Here is a 6,252-nt window from a genome sequence, read left to right as displayed (position 1 = left end):
TGGAGGCAATAAATTACTGGAGTGTAGTGGTTAGAGACAAGTGATGCTGCTAAACATTTCTCAATGCACAGGTTTTCACTCAAAGCAAAGAATTATCTGTCCCAAAATGTCAAGAGTGCCAAGGTTGAAAAATCCCTATCTACACACACCAGCAACCACACACACACAGCTTCAGTCATCCACTCGCTTTTATTTGCACAGCCTAACTCATCCCTGTCTTTATGATTTTGCACATGTCAGAAGAAAGCAAAGAAAAAAGTATGGAAATATTTGCAAAACATATGGCAGACATAATGTAAAAAAGTGAGCTATTTCAAAGAGAAAATCTGAGCCAAGAATAGAAAAAGGCAATAAACCAAAGGAAAAGAACAAATAGACAATAATAACAGATTAAGAATAAATGCTATCTGTCTGTTAATCAAAGAACTGGAATGTCTATTACTGTTTAGTATAGAGGTGAGGGAGGCTGCTAATGACGTGGATACACTGCAGTGAAAAAGTTGGCTCTGCCACATAGCTTTTACTTTCTGCTCCCTATCTCAACCCTGCTTACCCTCCACTCCCATAAATGTGTTTCACGTTTACCCAGTCGCTCCCGATTCCACCACCTTTAATCTCCACCACCATTAGGCCCTGAAGCAACTTAAAACTACTCCAAGTCCACTGGGAAGTGTGCAGTTTTCAGCACATGCTTGCCTTGCTTCTTTTTTTTTTTTTTTTGTGGTGCTGGGAATTGAACCCAGGGCCTCATGTTTGACAGGCATGCACTCTACCAACTGAGCCATATCCCCAGCCCTTGCCTTGCTTCTTGTGTCAACCTCTAACACTAATTAGAAATCAACCTAGGAAATGTATTTGGAGCATATAATTATAACATTACAATATAGTGATCTTTCAAATAAAAAATATGGCTACACTGGTAAGAAATTGAGCAAAGGACACAAAGAAGTAATTGACAAAAGAAACGAAATATCTGAAAATGATTGGGGAGTGCATAGATTAACTTAGATCAAATAAATGTTAACCAAAACAATGTTAACAAATCAGAATGCAGCCTGCCAAGTAGGAGCTAAGTGATGACTTTTGGCAACTTATGGGAATGTGCAACACAAGCAGCTGGCTGAAAGGAATAGCAAAATTGCAGAGTAGTCAGATCTCACTTCTTGTCCTCCACAGAAACATCAACAAAGACAACTGTTTCAGATCTCCTGAAAACAGGCAAATTCAAGTTTTGTAGCTACCAAATGGGTGTCAAACCAAGGAAAAGGCAATTCAAATTAAAAGCTATAGGAAAATTTTGTGACATTTTTATTTGCCCTTCCTTGCCTCACTCCTTCTCTGTCTTGGTGGCAGTCTTAAAGATGGTAGGTAGCATGGGCTGGGAATGTGGCTCAGTAGTAGAGCATTTACCCAGCATGAGTGAGGTCCTGGATTTAATCGCCAACATTGCAATAAAAAATTTAAAAAGATAGTAGCATGTTTTGTCTCTGATTATTGACAGAGCAGATGAGACCTTTTAATAATTTACCGTATTTATCTCTTCTAACCTGTCTAGGGATACCTGAAGGACTGATACAAGGTACTTTTTATCTGTTTGCCTAATTCAGAATAATTCAGGGTAGAAAATGATGAGCATTGCTCAAAAATATTATGAGGCAAAGGAAATTCTGATGTTTGTAATATATGGTTGGGAAAAATAATAGCCTAAAGCTGAGGGTGGAAAATCTGAGGAGAAGGGACTGTGGGTACAGCTCAGTGGTATAGCATGTGCCTAGTGTGTGTGAGGCCCTGGGTTCAATCCCAGCACCACCAACTAAAAACAAAAACAAAATAGAAAAAGAAAGAGAAAAGCTGTGGAGTTTCTTTAGGATATTGGGAGTTTAAAAATACTTGCATATTGGGCTAGGGACATAGCTCAGTTGGTAGAGTGCTTGCTTCACATGCGCAAGGTCTCGGGTTCAATCCCTAGTACCACAAAAAAAAAAAAATAATGCTTGCATACACTGGAGAAATTAGGAAGCCACTGCATTCGGGCTAAACAAGATATGGGAGGACACTGTCCTTTCAACTTTGGCTGCACACTAGGCTCAATGCAAACATAAATATAAACTAAAGCAGAGTGGTATACAGCCTGGCTAAAACATGAATGAATACACCAGCACAGAACCAATCTGTAAATACATATAGCTATGCTTTGTTTGTATGTGTAATTTTTAGCTCCTGGCATCCAAGAAATCTCTGACAAAATACTAGCTGAACAGAAGATAAAAGAACACAGACATAACTGACCAAATTGAAAAAAAAAAGAATATTCTTTGCCAAAAGAGTTTAGAAAAATCACTAAAAAATGGATGAATAAATACTTCTACAATCCAAAGGCAGGAAAACCTGGAGGGAGAAATAAATAATCTGATTTTTGGAATTAGCACATTTTAATACTCAAATGTCCACTTTTCAATAAAACTTCAGAAAGTATATGGTGAAAGAAGAAATCATGACCCACTAAAAGTAAGAAAACAAATTGACAGTAAATATCCCTAAGGAAGCCCAAACCTTGGGTATCATACATCGAAATTTTATAAAAAATGTCTTAAATATGATCCAAGGGATAAAGGAAAACATGGATAAAGAACTAAAGGAAATTAGGAAAATGATTTATGAAAAAAATGAAATTATTAATGAAGACCTAGAAATTATAAAAAGGAAACAAACATAAATTCTGATGATAAAATTATAGTAACTGCAGTGAAAATTTTATTAGAATATTGTAATAACTGATATTAACAGGTTAAAAAAAGTAATCTACAAACTTGAAGATAGTGCCAATGGAATTATCCAATCTGGAAAGCAAAGATTTTTAAAAAAGAACAAAAAATGTAAATAGAGATAAAAGAACCAGTGTGACATGATCAAGTGGAATGATATATGTATTATGGAAATTTTAATAGGAGGAGACAGAGAGAAAGAGAATGAGAGAGAGAAAGACAGACAGAGACAGAGAAAGAGAGAGAGAGAGAGAGAGAGAGAGAGAGAGAGAGAGAGAGAAGGGATATAAAGAACTTTGGGGAAAATAACATTCAATAGCTTCTGAAATTTGATAAAAGATATGTATCTGCAGTAATTTACCAACCTCCAAACAGGATAAATTCAAAATAACCAAACTAAGACACATTATAAACAGATCATCAAAAATCAGACAAAGATAAAACATTGGAAGCATCAAGAGAGAAGTAACTCATCATAGCAAGGAATTCTCAATAAGATCAACAACCAATTTCTTGTTAAGAACCCACAGGGGTAAAAAAAAAAAAATAACCCACAGGGGTAAGGAAGGGGTGACCTATTTAAAGTACTAAAATAAAATACTATAAACCAAGAATTTTATATATATCAAAATTGAGAGTAAAAGCAAGCTATTCTCAGATAAATAATAGTTAACTAAGTTTGTTACTTGTGAAAAATTATAAGGGGTATCCTTGCAGTTGAAAGATATGACATGAAACTATAACTAGATATAATTCATGATGACAACAATATAAGAGGAAGAACTGTATAGGAGCAGAGTTTTCTAATGTTATGAAAATAAATTGATATTTATTCAAATTATATTGCTAAAATTTCACGTTAATGATAATTCCCATGGTAACAAACAAGCAAATATCTAAAGATTGCATCAAAAAAGGAAATGATATTAACTGATTCACCACAAATATATATATAAAGAAGAAACTAGTAATGGAATAAATAAGAGTCAAATAAGGGGGCAAAAATAAATGACATATGAAGAACACATAAGAAGATGGCAGGAAAAAGTTGTTTTACTAGCTATTTTAAATGTAAACAGATCAATCAAGAAGGAGATATTGGCATAATAGAAAACATGATATAATAACATGCTATCCTATAAGACTCACTTTAAATCTAAAGACAAATAGATTAAAAATGAAAAGATGGAAAAAGATGTTTCATGCAAATTTTAAGCAAAAGGGAGTTAAGGTAACTATACAAACATTCTCCATTTTACAAAATTTGACTTATATTTTTTTGACTTTATAATGGTGAGAATGTTATATACATTCAGTAGAAATAATACTTTTCAATTTTGAATTTTGATCTTTTCTCAGGATGGCAATACAATACTCTCTCAAATGTTGGGCAGCAGCAGCAAGCCACGTATCCAGTGAGCTATGCAGTCATGAGTGTAAACAATCAATACCGTATAATGTACTTTGTTACTAAGTTATGATGTTTGGTAGGTTAGGTGTACTAAATGCATTTTTGATTTAGGATGATTTTATTGAAATGTAACCCCATTGTAAATTGAGGAGGATCTGTACTAAAATCAGACAAAATAGACTTCCAGTACAAAACTCCCACAAGAAATGAAGATGGTCATTATATGTTGTTAAAGGTGTCAATCAACCAAGAAAATATATCCATTAAAAACATATGCACCATTTATTGTTACTTGTATTCTTGATAATTGCCATTCTGACTGGAGTGAGATAGAATCTCAGTGTAGTTTTAATTTGGATTTTTCTAATTATTAGAGATGAACATTTTTTTCATATATTTTTTGACTATTTTATTTCTTCTGTGAAGTACTTCTTCAGTTCCTTAGCCCATTTATTGATTGGGTTATTTGCTTTTTTGGTGTTAAGTTTTTTGAGTTCTTTTTATATCCTGGAGATTAATGCTCTAAGTTCACTGGATTAAACAAAGGGGAATAAACGGAGGGGGCATGGGAATAGAAAAGACAGTAGAATGAAGCAGACGTAACATTCCTATGTTCATATATGAATACATGACCAGCATAACTCCACATCCTGTTCAACCTCAAGAATGTGATCAATATTGTAATGGGTTGCACCCCATACATGTATGATATGTCAAAATATACCTTACTGTCATGAATATCTAATAACAACAAATAAAAAATATGCACCAAAGAAAAGAACTTCAATTTGTTGTAAAAACTGACAAAATTAAAGAGAGAAATAGGCAATTTTACAATAATAGTTGGAAATTTCAATACCCGATTATCCTAGTTAGAAGATTATTAAGAATGGGGGTGGGGTTGTAGTTCAGTGGTAAAGGCAGAGGTTTTGCTCCTCCGCACCACATAAAAATCAATAAATAAAATAAAGGTATTGTGTCCATCCACAACTAAAAATAATTTTTTAGAAAAGAAGATAATTAAGGATATAAAGGGCTTGAATAACACTGTATTACATCTAGACTTAATAGAAATATAGAACACTACAACAAATTGTAGAATACACATTCTTCTCCAATGCACATTGAATATTCTCCAGGACAGATTATATGTAAGCTCAAAATCAAGTCTCAATAAATTTTAAAAAACTGAAATTATAAAAAGTATCTTCTCCAGGTAATTGGGAAAAAGCTAGAAATCAATAAAAGAAGTAAAATTGGAAATTGATAAGTGGAAATTAAACAACACATTCTTTTATCATCATTACTGAGGAATAATTGACAAATTAAAGTTGTATATAGTTATGGTGAAAGGTTTGGCATTTTGATATAAATATGGCACAACCAATATAATTAACATATCATCACCTCACAGATTCATCACTTTTTTGTGGATTTGTGTGTAGTAAGAAGGCTTAAGTCTGCTCTCTTAGAAAATTTCAAGTATATGATACAGCACTATTAACTATAATCACACTGCTTATCATTGGGTTTCCAGAATTTATTTCTCTTACATGACTAGAACTTTGAACACTTTGAATGACATCTCTGCATTTCCTTATCTCTTCAGCCCCTGTAAACCACCATTCTACTTTCTGCTTCTATGAGTTTGATTATTTTAAATTCTATTTATAAGTAAAACTATGGTATTTGTCTGTGTCAGGCTTATTTCACTTAGCATAATGTCGTCCAAGTTTACCAATACTATCACAATTTTGGAATTTACTTCTATTTCGAAGGTTGAATAATATTCCATTTTTTCCTTTATCCATTTATATATCAATGGACACTAATGTTATTTATATATCTTGGTCACTGTGACTTATAATAAACGTGAGATTGCAGATACTGTCTCAAGACACAAACTTCATTTTGTTTGATTTTTGTAGTGATTTTCTTTGATTTTTTTCTTTAACTTTTATGTATTATAGATTTTTATTTGAGGTTAGCTAAAGAATTGTATAAAATATCATGTATTTATGATCATTCATTTTAAATTGATAACAACATTAATTGCATATAAAACTTTATGCTTTG

At 32.8% G+C, this 6,252-nt stretch overlaps 1 non-coding gene across 1 annotated transcript; it reads right to left on the bottom strand.

Annotated features, from left to right (window-relative positions):
- Positions 1-718: 718 nt before the first annotated feature.
- Trnad-guc (transfer RNA aspartic acid (anticodon GUC)) lies at positions 719-792 on the bottom strand. Its single transcript has one exon. It is a non-coding gene; the product is annotated as a tRNA-Asp (tRNA).
- Positions 793-6,252: the final 5,460 nt, after the last annotated feature.

This window comes from Sciurus carolinensis, chromosome X (assembly GCF_902686445.1).
Source record: "Sciurus carolinensis chromosome X, mSciCar1.2, whole genome shotgun sequence".
Taxonomy (NCBI): domain Eukaryota; kingdom Metazoa; phylum Chordata; class Mammalia; order Rodentia; family Sciuridae; genus Sciurus; species Sciurus carolinensis.
The sequence above is the reverse complement of the archived record's forward strand: the minus strand, read 5'-3'. Positions and strand labels throughout refer to the sequence as shown.